This window comes from Myotis yumanensis, unplaced genomic scaffold, assembly GCF_028538775.1.
Source record: "Myotis yumanensis isolate MYYU_CA2020_CCGP unplaced genomic scaffold, mMyoYum1.0.hap1 SCAF_7, whole genome shotgun sequence".
NCBI classification, from domain to species: domain Eukaryota; kingdom Metazoa; phylum Chordata; class Mammalia; order Chiroptera; family Vespertilionidae; genus Myotis; species Myotis yumanensis.
In genome coordinates this window covers 45391025-45412984 of record NW_027223758.1, presented here as the reverse complement: position 1 = coordinate 45412984, position 21960 = coordinate 45391025, and the positions used below count along the sequence as shown (strand labels likewise).

The following is a 21960-nucleotide window of genomic DNA, read 5'->3' as shown; positions in this document are numbered from 1 at the left end:
CTTAAAGGGCATTGCTTACATTTCAAACAGATTTTTGCAGCTTCATTTCTTATTCTATTAACCATAGAGAGCAGCACTTAATTACTTATTGAAAAAATGAAAACATGAGCTCTTCTGACTCCCTCCCTCTCCCACCTCCTAGTGTCTGTCAACTAGTGCCAAGGTTGATAACACCTGGGTTCCTTTGGGTTGGTTGCGTGGTTAAATCCTCTGCCATCTGTCCTCAGATGTAGAACCGATATTTGTCTACAGCTTCCATAGAGGGCATCTACAGGTGGCAAACCCGTCAACAGTGTTTTCATTCTTTATTATGATGATGATGTCTGCTGGATTATATTGCCTTTGTATGCCCTGTGGGTTTTAATTAAAATGCTTTGTACCATATGAAGAAGGACAATGCAATGTATGTTTGTATAGTACATTTTGTGTTTGATTTTAGATGGCAGCACACTTTTCTAGCTCAGTTTGGAAATCCCTTTTATTAGTACAGCCTTTGAAATCCTTCTGCATTACATATTGAAATGGAGCTTTGTGTCTTACTAGGATTAACTATTTGATCACATGAAAAAATACCCGCGTGGGTCTCTGTTCTTTATGAGTAGTTAACAGCAGGTGACTCATTCTAAGGCAGTGCTCGTCAAACTTATGTTTGTTTTTTCTTTTAATTTGAGGGCCAACATAGAGATGCTAACTTCTTACTTTGCCACATTGAGATATTAGAAATTACCTACTATTTACTCTCACTGGTAAAATAAAGAACATTGAGGAGGAGAGGGGTGAATAGGGGGAAATGGGAGATATCTGTAATACTATCAACAATAAAAAATATATTTTGAAAAAGAACATCGAACACTAAAAACTAGGAAGGACATAACCTCAGAATAAATTACACTATATGTTTTAAAATTGAATGAATTTCATCTTAAAAGAACTTCACTATCTTCTCTAACTTTTCCCATTTGGGGTAGACTGGTGAAAACAGTCTGGAGGAAGGTTGTCCTGGGTCAGCCCTGTCCAGTGGACATGTGTTTGGTTTTAATGGATGTAGAGCACAACGGTTAATTATGCCACTTATATTGTGGCTGGTTAAGTGGATTCATTAGAGCCTGGGATGGCAGATGCTCAAGACCAGGGGCAGGCCCTGTGTGGAGTGGAAAGGTTTATTACCCTTTTTTTGTGGCCCCTAGCTATAATAGACCCCATCCCCCAACTATGTACCCCTACTCCAGGCTAACTAGCCAGTTCACAAATTCGGGGTATTGGGCAGGAGAGAAATTTAAGATTCATCATCTTTGCATATGTAGCTCCTGATTAAGTCACCGCTTAACCCTGTGTTAATATCTTAAAGTTAAATAATGTGGTCACAAAACAGTACCTGCCCATTATATTCTGCCATATATATATTCTGTAACTGAGGTACGGTAAAAACTGGCAAATTTAGCATTCAACAGATGCAGCATGGCAGCATTTTTTTTACAGAATTCTCAAACTAAATTTAAAACAGAATGAGATGAGTGACTGTATTTGTCCCATCAAATATACTTGATTAATTAACCATCTGGTTAATTTATTCATCTCCTTAAGGAACTTGCAGATTGGGATATTGCCGTTACCATGTTTTATTATGTTCTTTTGCTACATTCAATGGAATTTAGGCTTCAGAATGTTAATGTTTTAATATGACATTTTGTGAAATTACCCCCAAACAAAAACAGAATTAATTCCTTGCCCTTTTTTTTTTTTTGTAAGAAATATCAGTGTGTGTGTCCATAACCAACCACAGACGGTTTTAATGGATGATCATGTAGAGCATACGCACTGTCCTAAGACCATGTGGTTTAAAACATCAATTGGGCCCTCTTCATACTACCCCTGAGAGGTCGTTAGACTTTGTTTTCCCGCTTTTTTATGCAGGGGGAATCCAAGGCTAAGAAGCAGGTAGCCCAAGTTTACTCAGCAAGTGAGTTGCAAAGTGAGAAAAGGAAGTCAGTTTCTTAGAGCCACGTCACCTATCCTGGCTAGGAAGTGGCGTCTCTCTGGATCCACATTCTCGACTTTCAGGATTCACACTAGGCCACGTCAGGTTTTGAAGAACTGAATGGTGCAAGGAGTCAAACCTGGCTTTCCTATTAGAGGCACAGAGAGTGTGTCCCTAGAGGTCTCTGTGCTCCAAGCCGTGGAGGTAGATGGCTGTCGTGCTCCTGGGCACAGTCCAGTTTTGGTGGAGGAGGAAGGGGCTCTGAACCCGCAGCATTGCGGAGTTTGCTCTGTTTATTAGAAGTCATGCTCTGGATGGAGCTGTCCACAGTGCCACCCCGTTTCATTGGTGACGCATAACATGAGACCCAGAAAAGTTCCGGCTCTCATTTCTGGAGCTGGAAAAGGCGCTGGCCTTATACTGCTCTAGCTTTGCATTATTTAGCTCTGTTGGACCTCAGCTGTGTTATCAGTAAAATGGGGAAAATGATCTTGATGCCAAATGCAGGGGATCAGACCAGACCTTCCCCGTGCTTGATTCTTCTAGGTGCTCTTCCAAGGAATCAGACTTGCAACCCTAGGCTCCTTAGGTCTACGCACTTCACAGTGGGGGTCCCTACCTTGGACCAGATCCAGGTCCAGGCAGGGCCCGTGTTCTTTAGCTTGGCATCCCGCCCCTTCTCCATTCATCTCTGTGCTGATTCCCCTTGACCTTCGGAAGACCTCTTGCCTTGCTGTCTTTTTGTTTCCATCCAGTGGTTTTTGCTCTGATACAGGGAGTGTGCCACTCCTGTGCCATCAGGATGGTGCCGGAGCAGTCCTCTCAAAGATCCAATCTTCACTCGAGTTGAAATCTAACACTCAGTGTGAAGTATAAGGATAGCACAACTCAAAGGTTCAGACTGCCACAGACTGGAAGTGTTCCAGGACCCATATTTGGAATATATGCATTAATTGATCATATAAGCAATCACGTTGAACTTAAAAAAAAATCTGGCGCCGATAATCATGGTGCCCATGGGGAGGAATACTCACAAGGAAGATGGAATTCAGTTGGAGCACATTTTGGTTTTTGTCCGGTCATGTTGTACATGGTAATTGTTATAAAACAGAAAAACACCAGGCATCCCTTTAACTCCCAAACAAACATTCTAAGTAGTCGGGAGTCTGCTGTACATAAAAGGAAGCTTTCTCTCACGCCGAAGCTTGCCAAACAAATTGTGAGTCCGAAAAGTAAAGCCCAGAGAAAGAATAACTTCAGCTTTCCGTGGGTGGAAAATAAACAGTCACTTTATATGCATTTCATGAACGTCAAAGACACAGGTGGGAAACGAATCCTCCCAGATAAGAAAGAAGTGCTTACTCGTGTGGAAAAAAAGCAAACATCCAGCCGTTTTTGGAGCTGTGCAAGTCCAGACAGTTTCTTTCCCTTTTTTTTTTTTCTGGTTAGCTGCTCATAGCCACAAATATGTATATTATTTCCTTCTTGCCCACAATTATACTAAGAATCATCTTTCTAATATACTGGGGAATCCCAAATAAAAATCTCATTTTCCTAAAAAACAGACAAGTCTTTAACTCCAGCAATTAAATTATTCGTATCTGGAATGTGAAAGAAAGAATCCTAGAGGTCTCTAATGTCCACCTCAAATAGTTTTCTTCCCCAATTGACACTATAAATGGATCATGTGCTGAAGGAGGGGTTCACCCTGGCCACCGATGTTTTGAAATAGCCCACAGACAGCTCTTGAGGAGGTCTCTCTTGTTCTGTGCTCCGGTGGCAGAATCACAGACTATTTTAACCCTTTTCTGAGTGTTGAAATATTTTCTTATATGAGAACCTGCTATTAACTGCCTTGACCATCCTCTTATCCAAACGTGTCAGAATAGTAAACCCAGTGAACTTCCTAATCGGTCAGCAGAGTGTCAGGTCTTAGCAGCATGGACCCAAACCAGGCTTCTGGATTCAGACTTTATCTCTGCCCTTTCCTCCCTGGTTCTCCATGCTTCCTTTTGCTCATCTGCAAAGTGCATATTACAAAGCACCTTCCTTATAAGTGTTGTCGCGAGTTAACATGAACCAAGTTCTTAGAACAGTACCTGGCATGCACTACAGACTCTGTAAGCGGCAGCTATTATTTTGGAAAACGAGGAGGAAATTCAGACTGTTTATTGCAGGAATCATTCCATTCACCGTTAAAATAGGTTTTTGTTTATGGAGGTGGTATCTGTTGTCTATACATTCACTTTAAAAAAATCAGATCTGGAATAGCAGGTGCTAGGAAGCTAATTATTTGCCTTTTCTGCTTCCTTCTTAATTTCTGCTGCTACTTATTCTGTCCCAGGTATAGATTTGATGGCTTTTTCTCTGCAGAACCTGTGCAGAGCTGACCCTGTCAGTTTACTTGGATATGGGAGGAATTGAAAGACTATTTCTTTAAAAAAATTTTTTTTAAATATATACTTTTTTTTTATTTTAGAGAGAAAGGGAGATGGATAGAGAGATAGAAACATCAATGATGAGAGAGAATCTCTGACTGGCTGCCTCCTGCATGCCCACACTGGGGATCAAGCCTGCAACCCGGGCATATGCCCCGACCAGGAATCAAACAATGACCTGCTGGTTCATAGGTTGATGCTTAACCACTGAGCCACACGGCAAATGATAATTCTTATAGGAACTCCTCCACTAAGACATGAGGGCGTATGCAGACAGGGAGCAAATAAAGGGGGTTTGGGATGTTCATGAAGCAAGTGAGCCTGTCAAGTAGCAATTGTCAGTTCACTTGAAAGTAAATTTTCTGTTGAAAAACCATAACACTGATGATCAAGGTTTAATAAGCTCTGTTTCCTTGTGAACTTTCATGTCATTGTATCTAATAATCTTAGTGGACAAAGATGTTATTGATTTTTTTGAAGTATTAGGAAAATTGGCATTACTCCGATTTCAGAAAAAAAAAAAAGTTGGTGGACATAAATTCACCCTTGTAACTTGTTTTTGTTTTTAATTTCCAGATGGGGTAAACCTATTGCTAAAATTCACTACCTAACACTGACTAAAAAATGATGTTCAAATATAAAATGACATTTAAATATAGAATGGCATCCTTGGTCATTCTTTCTCTTAAGGCTGCACAATCATGGTTGACTTTTAAATACTAACGTTAAAAATATCCCCTTCTGCCAATATTGAAAGTCTATGGTATCCAAGCTGTATTGCACATTAATTATTTTAAAGAGCACTATAAATCTCCCCAAACCAGGTTTGTTTGTTTTTAAATTGATTACTCATGGAGTTGTGACTACTATTACTTGTTGTTGGTTTATTGTTGTCATTTTTAATATTTTAATATTTTACTTGGATGTGTGGACCACATGTTGCTTCAGAAATTCTTCAAAAGACAGTTAATCTACCAGTAAGTTGATTAAATCACTTAACTAATGTTCAAAATACCTCAAAAATTAAATAAAGGGGTTTGAATTTTTAAATTTGGATTTAAATAAATATGAGATGAATATGTAAAAGAACACTCTCAGAGTTCATCAGTTGATTAAATCTGGAGAAAATTTCCTTTTTTTATTGGGACTACAGCAATTTTAGATAGTATATGTTTGTTTGTTTTTTTTTTATAAAGTGAAAATATACCACTCACCACCATCATCATCATATTAACTGGACTTGTGCCCATCACAGATTTTGTGAACCATAACCAAGTGAATCGACACTTGAAAGAAGCCAATAAATTCTAACATTAAATGATCATATTATTTGTGATATTCAATAAAACCAGAATTTTGTTCTCATTACTTGATTAACTTGATTTAACTTTCATTAATTAAAAACTTTCACTTCATTACCAGTGAGTTAAAAAATGCCCTATCTTCTTTATATTCACAGATGATAGAAGATTTTGATAGAAAACAAAGGCTCGCTTTATGTGCGTCCTTGCAGCCTTAGCTGCAAGAGTCTCTGCCTCTAATTTCAGATATGCAAATTCCTGGTTTAATATGTAATTCAACGTGCTTTTATTGAGGGCCACTTTGTGGAAGGAGTTTCATATACTAGCAGGAGTATGTGTTTTGGAGTCAAACTATTCTTGGCTCAAATCCTGGCTCAGCTACTTGCTTACTGTGTGGCCTTGAGCTTCCTCATCTTTCAAATACCAACCCACGGAGTTGTGTAAGAATTAAGTGAGAGGATGGGGGTGCAAGTGCATGGTTGTCAGTGGGCGTTCAAGTGGCTTCTCTTCTCATCCTGTCCCTTCTCTTGCCCACTGGGGACCCACTGCTGTAACCCCTGTCTACAGTGTGGGTGGGGTGACAGAACATAGGAGCTTGAAAACACCCTTGCCATTAGTGAGCCAAATGCATTGTATTGTGACATCCTAGGCCAGTCCCTTCATTGAGGGGGCTTTGGTTAACAATTCTGTTAAATTCAGGGTTGACCTTTACCTTGTCATTATCTCTAAGAACACTTCCAGATCTGATATTCTGAGAGTCTGTGATATTATGAAGCAATAAGTTAAAGAATAAGAAACTAGTAATAGGGTGTTATGTGGGCAGTACCGACCACAATTACATAGCATGAAGAAAGAATGAATTGGACTTAAAAGGACAGAGTACATATGATTAGCCATATATCAGAAATTACTCTAAGGTAGCTTTCCTGACTGTGTCCTCTACCAAACACTAGTTCCTTAAGATGCTGACAGATATTCACTGATAAAAGGTTTCTGAAATCACTTGGGAAATGCTAACTTCAACAGGTTTCTTTCCTGCAGGCCTTCTCAGAATCTCTCCTACTCTCAGATGCATTACGATTCCGGAATGGGGGGGACCTAATTGTATGAAGCATTTCCCGAGTGTATTTCATCATGGAATCAGAATTATGTTGCACCCAAGTAACATCTTGCCGGGCTAGTATTTCCTGGGAGTTATTTTGCAAATATGCTGCCCTGTAGTTTTAAACCAGGAATGTGGTACAATATGGACGCCATTGAGTCAACCCACTGAAGGTGCTGGGCGCCGACTACTTGTAAGGTCCTGTAAAGCCAGAGATGAATAAGAGCAGTCATTGCAACAAGTCTGCCCATGTGGGGCTTCATGTGGGGTGTTGTCTGTGCGGCTAAGAACAGGGATGCCCAGGGAGATGACATCCGGCAGCATCAGCTGGGGCAGTATCCTGTGGTGAAGAGAGCTGGTTTCTGCCCTGGATGTTTTTTTGTTGTTTTGGGGTTTTTTTTTTCTTCTTCTCTCTCTCAAGCCCTTATCATGCTATTTGCATCCTGTTCACCTCAGAGAAATTCTGAAGGTGATACACACATGCAGGGCCCACCATCAGGTGGTTGGAGTGAAACCAGCTGGACCTTTCATCCAGGAGGAGATTTTACAGAATTGACTGAGCTTGAGCTCTGAGGACATCGTTTCCCCACCCCACTGACACTCAGCTCTACAGTCAAAATGTAACCTAAGGAGAGGAGCCTAAAACAACAAACCACACACGTAGGCACCCCGCTTCTTTATGAGGGGCGTGATAGTGAAGTGCTGGTTGAACCTGCTGGCGGAATCTATATTTGAATTTCTTATTGATGAAATATGAGCAGGTTTTGCTTAGGGCAGATATTATGGGGACGAACCTCCTCATCAGTCAGATCTGTGCGCTGTTGCACCGCTGGCTTTTTCTGCCTGTTAGGCCTTAGGAAACGTTTTGGCAGGTTGTGCCGTTATTTTGCTCATGTTGTGAGTAGCATTTCTCTGACCTTTTGTTATTTACTGAAACAGTCCGGCCTGTTTTCTTTTAAGAGAAGCGTGAAATGAAGGGGAGTCAGGGAGCACGGCTGACTTTGGTATCAGAAGACTCACTTCAGGCTGCTTGGCTCCGAGTATACTTTCAGAGTCAGGGGGTCACTGGCGTCCTTGTTCTTATTCCGGGGATTTTAAGAGGTCTTTTGGGGGAGTTTCCCCCCCCTCCCCTCCCTAAAGCAGATACATGTAAGGTTAGCCATTTATTTAAAACATTTCACCACATCTAAAAGCACAGCCCGCTAAGAATTTCCTTCTGATGTCTGGTGGGTTGTCCGAAGCCTCGCCTGTTTTGAACGGTGATGTGACTTGTTTCAGGGAAGACAGACCCCATTTCAGGGCTGACCTTTACTGTAGGATTATTTCTAAGAACACTTCCAGACCTGACCTTCTGGGAGTCCATGGTACCATGAAGCAGTGGGTTCAAGAATAGGTCAGTAGACTGTTAGGTCTCAGCAGCCTGGAGGTGAGGTCTAGTCTGGTGACTTGGTGGAAAGGGCAGCCCTCACTCTGACCTCTCACAGCCCTTGTGAAACTGCATGGTGAAGGTGATGACATCATTCCACTCCCTGTCAGCGTCACACAGGGGCTCTTTCTTCTCTCTGCTTACCTGTGTCTGCCATACCTGTCTCCCTGGTGCTTTTCTGCCTCTGTGCTCATAGAGGACTCCCATTCATTGCAGGATGACTTGGAAGTACTACCAAGATCCCATTACATCTTTGGAGATGAGGAAATGGGCATGTGTATTCGGATGTCTAAGTTTGTTCCTATCTTCCCAGGTATCTACTTACCTGCTGGTCTTTCTACCTCAGAAAATTCAATAAGAATTAGGCCTTTTCATTGGGATTCTCATAACTCTTGCTAGCATTGAAGACACCACTCAAATTTTTATCGTGTGTGTTCCCTTAGCCAAACATAAGACGATCTTGACACACTTGTCATCTCGTAATGATCTGCATCATTTCATGGTGATCTATGTGTTTGAGAATTGCCTAGTCTGATAACAGGCCATTGCTTTGGACATGTTTCACTCATCTCTTCAGTCATTCAGTCAACAAACACTGCACTGTCCTCAGTGTTGGGGACACACTGGTCAGCAGGGACGAGCTGCTCATGGAGCTCATATGTGAATGCAGAGACACAGATGATAAATAAGTAAGCCAGGAAGTAAGGTGGTGGGAGACCCGAGGGTGATGTCTGCTAACTGGGGAGGGGGCATAGGAATTGCAACAGGAGTGTCATAGGAGATGTTGCTTTGCTCCCAGATTTATAAGATGAGGAGAAGCCATGAGAGGTGATTTTGGGGATGATTTTTGGTGAGCAAAATCTGCCACCAGGATACGGAACTATTTCATCACCATCAGGAAACTCCCCGGTCCCCTGGCACCTTCGTGGATGAGAAATAGCCACACCTGTCATCCTGCTTCTCATCTAGATCATATTCTGTTTGATAGTGCAGTTGTGTGGATATGTGTCTTAAATCTACTGCTTGGTTTGGCTGCCATGGAGTGTGTAATTGACTTACAATGAAGATCCTTAGTCTGTCTTGTTTGAGGAACACCCCCAAGCCCAGAACAAAGACATGCAGGTGTAAATAAAGAGCTCTGACCTCATCATGGGAACCCAGCAGTTGATACCCAGTTGCTTTAAGAGGCTAATAATACCAGTCATGTGACCTCAGTATTTCCATCTTAGGAAAACCAAACACTGTCTGTTGCCACTACCTTCGGGGACTTAATCTAAAAATATATTTTTATTGATTTCAGAGAGAAAGAGAGAGGGAAAGTGAGATAGAAACATCAGTGATGAGAGAGAATCATTGATTGGCTGCCTCCTGCACGCCCCCTACTGGGGATCAAGCCCGCAACCCGGGCACGTGCCTTGATCTGAATCGAACCTGGGACCCTTCAGTCCACAGGTTGACTCTCTATCCACTGAGCCAAACTGGCTAGGGCTGGGGAATTAATCTATATGAGACTTTTATTACAATACTTCTTGAAGATGGCCGAGGAAGAAAACACCTCGGTGATGGGTGGACAGGTTACCCGATGAGTGGGTGCATGCATGCCTTATAGAAAGGAGAACAAATGATAGAAAAATGCCCCTGTGTGTGTGGAGGGAAGAAACCTTTAGGACGTGCAGTGAGCAGGAAGAACTTGAGGTGCAAGTAAAAGGGAAACAGCTATAAACAGATTGAGAGAGACAGCGGGTTTAAGGAAAAACATCTGCCTGCGGCATCTGACATCCAAAAGCTGCATCTGGGGCCCAGGATCGGTCTTGTAATGCTTAAAAAAGGAATGCGAAGGGGCCCAAAGCAGGCTCTGAAAGTTTTCTTTCCTCGCGATTTTCTGTTCGTTGTGCCCAGAATGCTGCCAGGGACTGATGAAATAAACGCCGAGGGTCCCGTTCCTTGATGCTGAAGTAGCATTCCGTAGACGCTAACTTTAGAATGGCTGATTTAAAAGGCATTTTGTTGGTATTGTTCCAGACACATGGGTTCAGATGAGCCCATTAACTTTGCTCCACAAAACCTCTGGAAATCTTGAGGTGGACTCTTCAAAGATTATGTATTTTGAGTAGCAGTTTTTGGTATTAAAGAAGCTGGAAACCAGAAGGAAGGAGCAGATAATGGTCTCATGAAGTCTCAGAAGTGATGTAGGCATCTTTGTTGAGATCGATTCAACTTAAAATGTGTTGAATAAGTCTCTTGATTTGTGCATTATTTTTTCTCGTGAGTCAATTTTCAGGTTTGTATCCTGTAGGTACAAGGCTAAAGAAAATGGAGATCAGGTATTCTCTGTGGATATGCTGTTTCTTGATACCTCCTCACCTAGACTTCTCAGGGGGATGCTGACACATGTGTACTTCACAGTCAGTGATTTTTTTCCCTTGAAGCACATAAGTGATCCAATCTATGTTCCCTGAAGACTGAGGTGGAGGAAGTGGTCCTAAATGATTGTAGACAGCCTTTCTGGAAATTTTACTCTCTAGCTTTATACTTTTCTTTCATTGTCGATTCTTCTTTTTAACTCCTGTCTTTATTTTTATATGTCTTACCCCAACCCAAGATTTCAATAAGATTCTTATGCTCTATTGCCACTTGTTTAAAGCCATTTGGAAGTTTATCAAATATGAATTAAATTGGTGTCAATCATATCGCTTCATGTACACGGTGCCTGTTTGCTAGGGCTGTTCTGAACAATGAGGAGGAGGGAATGTTGCAATGAGGAGTGACTGATGATAAGGGATTGTGACAAGGCAAAGGGGAGGAAATTCAGTAAACAGAAAAGAAGGACTGAGGATGGTTGGGCACTAGAGTGATCACCTGCTCTTAGCGCTCAGAATCTGTCCAGCGCTGACACATGATGGGCTCTGAACATTTGTGGAGATAAATTGGGCCACAGACAGTATGTACTCTGATTTCCAGATTTCTCCACAATGCGTGTATCCTAGCCCTGTGTTAAAAATGAGGACAGGTTACATTAAAGTCTGATGATTTGCCTCAAGTCCTATAGGTTGAATGTGGTAGATCTGAACTCTTGCCTTTTGGTTACCCAGTGGTACCTTCAATGGTTTCTTGTTTTCTTAAGGCACAGAAGCCTTCTTGCCTTTTTGTACTCGTTACGGTGTTGAGGAGAAGTTGCCAAATTGGAAATGCTCAAAGTTCATTTTTTACCTTTTTTACAAGAAATCTCTAGAACTCTTGCATGACTCCCTGGGGACGACTGATGCATTTTGAAGATCTCCACCTAAGACTAGCTCATCTGTATATCATTTGCTGTGCATTTCCTCATACCTGAAAGGACAAGTTAAATTTTCCCAAACCAATCAATTAACCTGAGGACTTTGCATCCTTTGTGTTTTCACCACAATTCAAATCTAACCCCTTTTTAAAAAACTGTAGTTTAAACAAAAGGTAGCCTGATAGTGAGGGGACCAGTAATGATGGGCGGGGCACTCTTTAATCAGCTCAGGGTGACAGGCTGGGACATCTTGTTTTCATCAAATTCTCGTAGCTGCCCTTTACTTCTCTGTGTGTTTGCTGGGCTTTTGAGATTCTGTTGTGCTTTCTGTAGCTGGATGTTTTCCAAAGGGTCATCAAGAGAGAGGAGTACCCCACTCTGCATTAATAACCTTTGAAAAGAACTTAAAGTCAGAGACCAAATGATCTGGTAGACAGCATGTGTGAGGTGGGAGTGGGGCGTTCATTCCCTCTTTCCAGGGAAGGGCCCCAGCCCCAAACCCTTTCTTCCCCCAATAGCTCTGAGATCTTGTATCAAGTGTATGTAATAATGATGATGTAAATGGCAAAACGACTATCCTCATTTTTGAGGATAAGAATTGTTCCTTTTAAAGGAATATGATGTACAAAATAAGTGACTGTGACATACACTTAGAGTAATAGCTAATTTCTGTATGTGTTTTTCTGTTGTGTGTGTGTGTGTTAGTGAATTCATTCATGTGGAGTCAAAAAAACCCTCTTGAATGTTTACATACTCTGCACTTTATCTAATTATTGAAAAGCACAGGTGCCATATGAAAACTTAGAGAATATACTGAGATTTATGGCAAAAATAAACACCATAGATCAGGGGTCAGAGAACTATGGCCTGTGGAGCAAATCTGCCTTGTCACTTATATTTGTAAGTAAAGTTTTATTGCAACACAGCCATGCCCATTTGTTTATGGATTGTCTGTGGCTGTTTTCCGATTACAACAGCAGAGTTGAGGAGTTATGATAAAGACTGTATACCTTAAAATATTTACTATCCAGATCTTTACTCAGAAGTTTCCGACCCCTGTCCTAGATGTCTCCATAATATTTATTTACTCACTCATTTATTTATTCTTTTAATAGCACTGTGGGGAATATCAAGTTGAATAAAGTTCCTATTGTCCAAGAACTTAGAACGTAACAGAGACAAGTCATGTCCTCACATTGCCACCTGGCCTGCAACACATATTCCAGACGAGAAAGAATTGACTTGCTGTGCAGAGATGGCGAAGGCCCTTGAAAAAGGGGAGGATTTGGGTTAAGCAAAAGGATATCACTTTCATAACTGTGGCTCACGGTGATTTCCCCGTGGGAACTTCATGAAAAATGAGAGTCATTTCCTTCATGGAATTTTATAAATTGTAGTACCCAAAGGGTGGAAGTGATTGAGGATATTACTTAGCATCCAAATTTCTTTATCTGGAAGCTTATTTCCCCTGTAACTATAGGGATAATCATATTTCTAGAAAAATTTTAAAGGTTTGAAGGAAGGCTTCCTACTTCAGGGTGGGAAAGACAGGGAATTCCTTTTCTTTTTATAGACTGTTCACTGAACAGAGTGATATTAAATATTGTGGATGAGAAAAAAACTGTTTGAAGGAAAGTAACCTCACAGGGTGATCAGATCATAAATTTCGAATTGGGCAGGTCATAGTGTAACTTTTTTAGTAAAAGGTATATCTTTGCCTCAAGCAAGTTCTGTCCATTGTTTCTGTGCATCTGGGTTCACACACTTGAAATGCCTCTTTTTCAGACCCCTCCTTCTAGAGCAGTGGTTCTCAACCTTCCTAATGCCGCGACCCTTTAATACAATTCCTCATGTTGTGGTGACCCCCAATTTCATTGTTACAAATTAAACATAATTAAAGCCTAGTGATTAATCACAAAACAATATGTAATTATATATGTGTTTTCCGATGGTCTTAGGCGACCCCTGTGAAAGGGTCGTTCGACCCCAAAGGGGTCGCGACCCACAGGTTGAGAATCGCTGTTCTAGAGCGTCACCACCCTCAAAAGAACACATAATCTTGCCAACTATCCTATAATCTAATTCCTGCTTTGCTTTTCTCTGCCACCTTCATGTAGTCTTCTTACATTCCCTCCTTAATTTCAAATGCATAAAAGAAACTGCAAAATTGTTATTCTCAGGAACACTTGAGATCTTGCTCCTCGGCATATGTCGTCAGTTTGGCTCAAATAAACTCTTACACAGGGTTGGGTGTTTCTTATGTCGACAATGGTCGAGGTCTCAAAAAAGGAATCTGGACAGGAAAACCCTCAAATATCAGCTGGATTAAAAACAAGGTAAAATTATAGCACCCCAGACATGAAGAAGCACGGCTCAGTGACAGTTCTAGCTCTTTCCTGTCCAGAATGCTGCAGTGTACAAGTGTGCATGGAGCTTTTAGTAAAGGTTCAGGTCAAATGTCACCTCCCCCTGGGGCGAGTCCATGCAGGAAGCCTTCTGGAATCCCCCAGTTGGGATTCATGTCCACCTAGTTGCTCATGACCTGCTGGAGGGCAGGGCTCATGCCTTTTGGATTTCTGTATCGCCCATAGCGCCTACTTCATTATTTGTGTTTTCTAAATATTCCTTGAAGTAATAAGGATTGAATGCAGGTGGATATTGTGCATTGAAAGTCTAGGTGGCTAGTTTTGGTAAAGACCCCTCAGATTTTCAGGTTTGTCTACAAATGAAACTAGTGAGACTCTTTTCATTCTCCTCCCATCAGAGGATCAAAAGTGTTGGCCAAATTCCAGCCGCCCCTTCTCTATCTTCCTAATGATAACACGCCGGAGCCAATGCATCTTAGTTTGGTTTTAGAAAATGGCCTTGTGATGTTTTACCCACTGAAAGTGTAATATTTTGACTGATAAAGTGCGTGTGTTTGGCGAGAAAGCTATCAAAAGAAAATAAGATTGGACCCTCCCCCACAGGTCATTTTCATATCTTAGGAAGCACAAAGCCCAAATATTTCACAGTTTCACCCTCTGAGTAGGAGAGGCCTGGAAGTGAGCTACCAACTGTGTGTGCCCTGGGGCTCCAGCCTCCTGTTAGGAAGAAGCCCAAACCAGCCTGTTTTCAAATGCTTCCTCACTGCTGTGCTTTCACAATCGTCTGGGGCTGCCCCAGAGAGAGACTCCATGAGGGAGACGTGTCCTGGAAGCTCACCTTGCCCGTCCCCTTCCCTCCCTCTGCCCGAAGAGGAAAACCCAGCCCTTGTGCATGAAAAATGCACTTTTTACTGACAAAAAGGTGGAGTCCCTGCATACACGTGTGTGCTGTATTCCATCAAAACTGTCTCCATAAACACAACCTCCGCTGTCTCCTTCCAGCCCCACGTGTATTTATGAATGAGATTGCTTCATCCTTGTCTTTTCATGCCAGTAGCAGGGAAGTGAGAGAGCATCGCCCCTCACATGGGGAAAGGACATTGCGAATGTGTCCATTTGCAGCAGCCGGGCTGTCACCAGCAGACAGAATTCCACACTGTGCCCCGCCGCCAGGCCCCATCCCCATAGGACTTTCCCCGAGTTTCTCATTTACGAGGATCCCTTTGGAAGGCCCGGGAACCCTTAGGTGCGATGAAGTGAGGACTGTGCCGTGTGTTTGCACTGGAGGCTCTGGACCCTGCGGTTCCGTCCTGTTGGAAGTGTTCAGTGGCAGGAATCCACTCCGTTTCTGCCCACATCACTGCATTCCTGGGATGCCTTTCACAGGCCTCCACTGGATCATCTGACAGCCGCCTGTGAGGTCAATGAACTTTATACATAATTAAACATTCGCAGTTAGGAGAATTCATTTTGTTCCTCCCTGAGAAGCGGAGAGAGAGTACATGTTCTGTTGTCCTCCGTGACCGGAGAAAACGTACGTGGCGTAATCAGGCGAGTTTCACATGATTTAATGCTGAACCGGGGAAGAAAGTGATTGCATCCTCTGCTGGGCCTCACGGAACAGTCACCACCCACACTGTTTATTCAGACTCGGATCCTGGCCATTTGGGGTTTAAGCCAGAAGAATGGCCCGGGGGGGGGGGGGGGGGGGGGGGAGGTGGCGGTGGGGGGAGTTAGGAAGGAATCCATCCCTGGAACGAACGCTTTTGAAACTCTGTATTCTTGATGAAATGCGGCCAAGGATTCTTTTAAAAATCAATTTAAAATCAATTACTGGGATCATATTTTCATTTACAACGGATTGTTAGCAACAGCTAATTTTCTGCGTTTCCAGCCAGCTTTGGAGTTGAGGCTGGAATAGGAACAGGGGCGTGTTTTGCCTGGGTATCTGATGCTACCAGCAAACTATGTGTGGGTAATTGGGCAACTCTGACCTTTGACCAGCTTTTCATAAAACAACAAGGAAAGGTGTGAGGAGGCAGGAATCGGGTGAAAACAAGCTGGTGGGGCCGCAGTAAGGGGAAGAAAATGTGCAGGAGGCATACAGTATAATATGGAGAAGAGCAGAGGAACGCTAGAGGCAGGACCGATGCCTGGAGGATAGGCACCAGGTCCGTCTGTCTGTGCTCTGGATTGTAAAAAATCATCTCAGATATGAGAGCTTGTGTAGGGCTTTTTAAGATCTCCAGAGCAGATTCCAGAACCTCCCTTGGTTACCCACCCTATTATTCAGCAATTCCGACTGGCAGGAAGTTCTTATTCGCAGCCTACACTATGCATGGAGTGCTGTTTTGGGGGATACGTTATCGATCAGGACCGCCCCAGCTCCCCACACTGTGTATTACTCCCATGGTGGGATGGAGCATGGTACTTGTTTAGTTAAATCTACAATCACTTTGACCTTGGTGCCTAACAATCAGCGGACCGCAAGAGTGGGAACGGTGCTGGGGAGTGGGGCAGAGGAGTAGCATTTATTTCACTGTCCAGGTACCAGGTGCGAGGACTAGGTATTTTGTGTATGCCACCAGGGGGAAAGAATGTAGCTGTGACACGTCCAGGGGCTGAACCTCAAACCACATGTCGATATAAAATGCCGATGCGCCTCTTGGGTTTTAAAAGAGAAAAGAAACCTGAAAAAAAAACAGAAAGGAAATAGATCCTAGAATTTCAGTGGCCTTGAGATCATCGCCCACCTCCTCAGATTTCAATAAAAAGACCTAAACACCAGAGTGTGTGAGGGACCGACCCCAGGGTGGATCACAGGTCCCATGCCCCCCAGCAGCCTATCCCTCCTTCATAGAAGGCTGTGTTCTGAAGGCGAAGTGATGCTGGAAGTGAGGTCAATTTTCTCACTTCCTCCGGCCACTTCTTCCTCCTCAGCAGGTGCACAGTGAATAGTCAGCTCCTCCGCGAGTAAGTGACAGCTTCATTGAGAAGCGGTCAGATGACCCGGGCAGCCTGGCTTCTTCCCTTTTTATCCAGTTATGTCATTGCTCTTCCTCAGCTGTGGTTTGCACCAGAAGGGAAGAGGTTGTCTCCACCCCTCCACCCCCGCCTCCCCTAAGTTGCATCAAGTCCCCATTTCCTGTTACAAAAATTACTGAATGAGAGGGGCGAGCGTCACAATCCCATGATGAGGCTGTAAGCCCTCGGACAATAAACCATGTGCCCAAGTGCCTGCACTTCCCTCACCTCCATCTGTCAAGTGATAGTAATATACCTCTTGCCCTACATGCCTTGGGGGCTCTGAAAAACAAATGGTGGTATCCACTGACATCTTAAAAATGTGCAAAATGCAGTGACTTTTTAATCATGAAATATTTCAAGGAAATATAAGGAATAAGGTAGCAAGCCCATGTGTGTCCTACATCATCTTGTCACGTCTTTATGCCATGTTTGCACCCCAGGTCCATTGCCCCTTCTCCAAGCTTCACAGCATCAGTTTAAATTTGATGCTTGTTCTTACCATGCATGGATTCCATAGTATCCATCAATAATATGTGCTATATTTGAAAATGTTTTAAAACATCATCTTCATAATGTCATTGGGTTTGTGTTCTACATTTTATATGTAAGATATATCTGTACACTGCTTCATCCATGTTCCGTGCTATGTAGTATTCTATCAAGTAAAAGACAGTGAAGTTGTCCTCTAACTTTTTGACAATACGGACAATGCTACAACATGCACATGTTCTTTGCACACATGTGGCCTACTACTCACCTAGGCTCTATGGTCTAGCCTAGTGGTCGGCAAACTGCGGCTCGCGAGCCACATGAGGCTCTTTGGCCCCTTGAGTGTGGCTCTTCCACAAAATACCGACTTCTGCGCATGGGCCACAAAGTTTCAATCGCACTGTACGTGCGCGCCCGCACGTGGTATTTTGTGGAAGAACCACACTCAAGGGGCCAAAGAGCCACATGTGGCTCGCGAGCCGAGGTTTGCCGACCACTGGTCTAGCCTATTGTTTCTGTGCTACAAACATATTAGCATGTCACTGTACGAAAAAAAATGAGAGCCCTGGTCGGTGTTGCTCAGTGATTAGAGCATCAGCCAGCACACCGAAGAGTCATGGGTTTGATTCCCGGTCAAGGGCACGCACCTGGGTTGCAAGTTCGATCCTTGCCCCAGTCGGGTGCATGCAGGAAGCAACCAATTGATGTTTTTACTCTTTCTCTCTTCCCCTGGCTCCCTTCCACTCTCTCTAAAAAATTGAAAAAATATCCTTGGGTGAGAATTAACAAACAAACAAAAACCCAACATGAGATAAATCAAGCGCTAGAGAAAATGATGTAATGAAGAGATGAGGTAAACATGAGAGGTATGAGGCTCCTGCTGGTGTTACACGGCATACTGTTTTCCAGCAAAGTTTTTTTTTTATATAAGTAGGAAGAATACTCTAAAATATTGATTAAATAGTATAGTGTCGTAAATACATAAACAAATAACATAGTCATTTATTAATATCATCAAGTGTTATGTACTCTTCATAATTGTGTGCGCTGTACCTTTACATAACTAGCAGGGCAGTAGGTTTGTTTATACTTACATCACTACAAACACGTGAGTAATGTGTTGTGGTATGACATTACTATGGTTACGATGTCACTAGGCAATAGGAATTTTTCAGCTCCATTATACTATGTGGTCTGCCATTGACCAAAACATCATTGTGCAGTGCATGAACATATTGCTAGAATCTAGCTTTAGACTGAATTTATGAAAATACATTCAGGAGTTTTTGTATCTTTTTCTATTTTTGTGTGTCAATTTGGTAACATTTTTCTAGGAGATTTTCCATATCATCAGTTTTTAGATTTATTGCTTTAGAGAATAGAATACTCATACTTAAAAACCAAACAAAATCCTTTACTATATTCATAGTTATGGCCCCTTTTCATGCCTAATGGTGTTTATTTGTGTTTTCTTTTATTTCTCCTTTTCATTCTTGTTGAATATCTACTTAATTTTTTAGTCTTTTGAAAGACTCAACCTTTATTTTGTTCCTACTCTATATCGTTTCTTTGTTTTTATCTTACTAATTTGTTGTTAACTTTATTATCCATTTGTGGGAAAAGATATTTTCTGTTGTCTTTGAGTTTACTTTATTGCTCTTTATGTTCTTAATTTAACATTTTTCTTGTTTTCTGATATTGTATTTAATGCTAAACATTTCTTCTACTGAAATCTAGGGTTTTAATTATTGTTCAGTTCTAAATGCTTTGTTACTTCCATTTTGATTTCATATTAACATCTTAGTGTGCTTTTGAAATTTCAAAATATAACAGGTTTGTAGCTTTGTTATCGATTTCAACTTATATTGTCTTTTGGTCGATGAATGTGGTCTAAATGTTAGTAGGTCTTTGGAAATTGTTGAGACTTGCTCTGTGGCTTAGAAACTGATCAATTTCTATAAACATTTCATGTGTATTCTTTATTTATTGGGTAGAGGATTCTCTTTTCATATCAATTAGATGAAGTTTATAATATGCATTATTTAAATCTATTTTTGTCATATTATTTTAGCTTGGCGTATTGATTTCTTAGAGATGTGTCTTAAAATCTTTCACTATAGTTTTTGAATTTGTTACTTTCATATAATTAAATATATATATGTATGCACACACACATATATATATATATTTGACACTTTACTGGTAGAAATACAGAATGATTCTTGGTGAAAGTATCTTTTTCTCATTAAGCAATAATCCTTTTTATCCCCCCAATACTTTTGGCTATAAAGTCCATTTTATTAGACTCATTCATTCAGTTAAAACAAATATTTACTGAACATTTATTACTTATAGGGACACATTATTTGAATACATTATTTTATGTTTATCCTTGCTGTGACATGTTTTAGGCTTCTTTCTTTTAAGCACCAGGAATTGTACAAAATTCAATCTGAGGACTTCTTTTAACAGATTAGTTTAAGCCATTTACATTTATTATGATTAGTCATATGTTTGGAAGTCATTAGGAATCCAAATGTTTTATATATGCCATCCTTTCTCTGTACTTACATTTTTCTTCCTATTCTGTGTTCTGTTAGATTACGTGAGTTTTCCTGCTGATTTCGCTTTTCCTTCCTTGTGCCTACTCTTTGCTTCTGTGGTACCAGGGCCCCTGGCCATGGCCACACTCAGGGTACAACCTGAAGCCCAAAAGCCCAGGTGAATGTCTTCGGTGAAGAGCTGTGTAAAAGACAGAGAACCTGGTGGGGAGCTATTTCCCCAAAAAGTTTTCTGAGTTGGATGCTTTTAAAGGAGCTAGATCTCAATGAAGCCAACCTGAGCAACCTGAAGTCCTGGTGCCTGACCCACACCAGGAGAAAGAGAAGGAGGAGCGGAGGAAACAGAAAAAGGAAGACGAGGATGAAAAGACAAAAGGGAAAGATGAAGGCACAGATCCTCCTGGTGGCCCACTGAATGGCAAGGAGATCATGGTCCTCTGGCAGCACCTGCAGCTAGGACCAGCGATATCATTGAGCAGTCACCCTAGTCACCACATGGCTGCAGCTCCAGTTACCTCGTATTGAGGATGGGAACAATATTGGAGGGATTCTCCAGGTGAATGTTTGAGCTGATGACCACCCTTCACACGAAGCTGGAAGGCTTCCACACTCAAATCTGCAAGGATTCCCCTGAGCGGGGCCATGTGGCCAAGCCGCCCCTTGTGCGCAATTATCAAAAGCTGGTGTGCAAGCTGGATGAGGCAGAGGTTCCAGGACCTTGGCCGATGGCCATGTATATCTGCAACACTTGTGCTGTGGTGTATGACATCATCCTGAAGAACCCTGAGAAGCTCAAGAATCCCAGGGGAGAAACAAAGGGAATGATGTATTGAGAACTGTCTCTCATTCTGTGATGGGTTCTATAGGACCTTCCTGCCTCTTCCCAGGGACTCCAGACTTTCCTCCACCGTCTTCCTGCTCAGGTTTCTCCCTCACCTTACCTCCCAGGCACAACAAATATAGTCATACTGTTTAAAAATCTATTACTGTTTTCTACTTGCTTTGCAACGTATGTTTTGTTCTGTTATTGTAGCTGTTACCCTTAATTCTTAAAAATTATATTTGAATAACAAAGTCCAAAATTAAGTTTATCTGTTCTCTGTTTGCTACCCGAACAAAATAATGCAGACTCCTTAGAACACTTTGGCCTAGCTTTTCTCTCTTGAGATGACACTATTAAATATTTTATCATCTATCATTTTGTTTCTTTTTTGTTCCCATACAATTTTTTTTTTACAAATCTACTTTTTTAAATGTTTCAAAATAGATGTCATTTTATTTGCATTGTGGTTGAGAGTATGAAATCAGGAACCAAACTGGCTACCCTTGAATCCCGTTTTAGTTGTAAATCACTTAGAATGGTGCTGCTGTGCAGTCAAGTACAGGGTAAGCCCCCAATAAATGTTATGATGTGGCTTCTTGGGTTCTGCTCCTCCCTTATTAGTTCAGATTCCTTCTTACAGAAGTGCATCCTTGAGTAGTTATTTCATCAAGGATTTGGGAGTCTTAAATGATTTCTCTGTCTCTATCTGAAAATATCTTTAATTCACCCTCAGTATTGAGTAATCATTTCTAGGTATAGAATTTTACCTAGATATATTTTTCCCTGGGCATTTGAAAGTATTATTTCATTGCCTTTTGATGCCTATTATGAGGTATTGTTAGTGTCAGTCTGTCATTCATTTAGAGATATATATGATTTTTCTCTCTAATTACTTTAAATATTTTTTCTCTTTGTTTTTGTCTTTGATGATTTGTAGTTTCACCACAGTCTTGTTTGGGATTCAGTATGCCTCTTGAATCTAAGGATTCCCAGTATTCATCAATTCTGAAAAATTCTCAGTTGTAGTCTCTGAACATTGTCTCTCCCTGGATCTCTTTATTTTGTCTTCCTCAGTCCTCTGTTATATGTATAGTAGATCTTGTGATTCTCTTCTTCATATCTCTTAACCTTCGTATCACCCATGTCTCTATTTTTCCGTGGTCTATTTTTTT

General features: G+C 41.7%; 1 protein-coding gene and 1 pseudogene across 5 annotated transcripts in view; both read left to right on the top strand.

Annotated features, from left to right (window-relative positions):
- BCL2 (BCL2 apoptosis regulator) overlaps positions 1 to 21960 on the top strand; it is a 164372-nt gene that overhangs the window by 56480 nt on the left and 85932 nt on the right. The gene's annotated exons all lie outside the window — the stretch shown is intronic.
- On the top strand, positions 20085 to 20798 carry LOC139014577 (proteasome activator complex subunit 1-like; annotated as a pseudogene).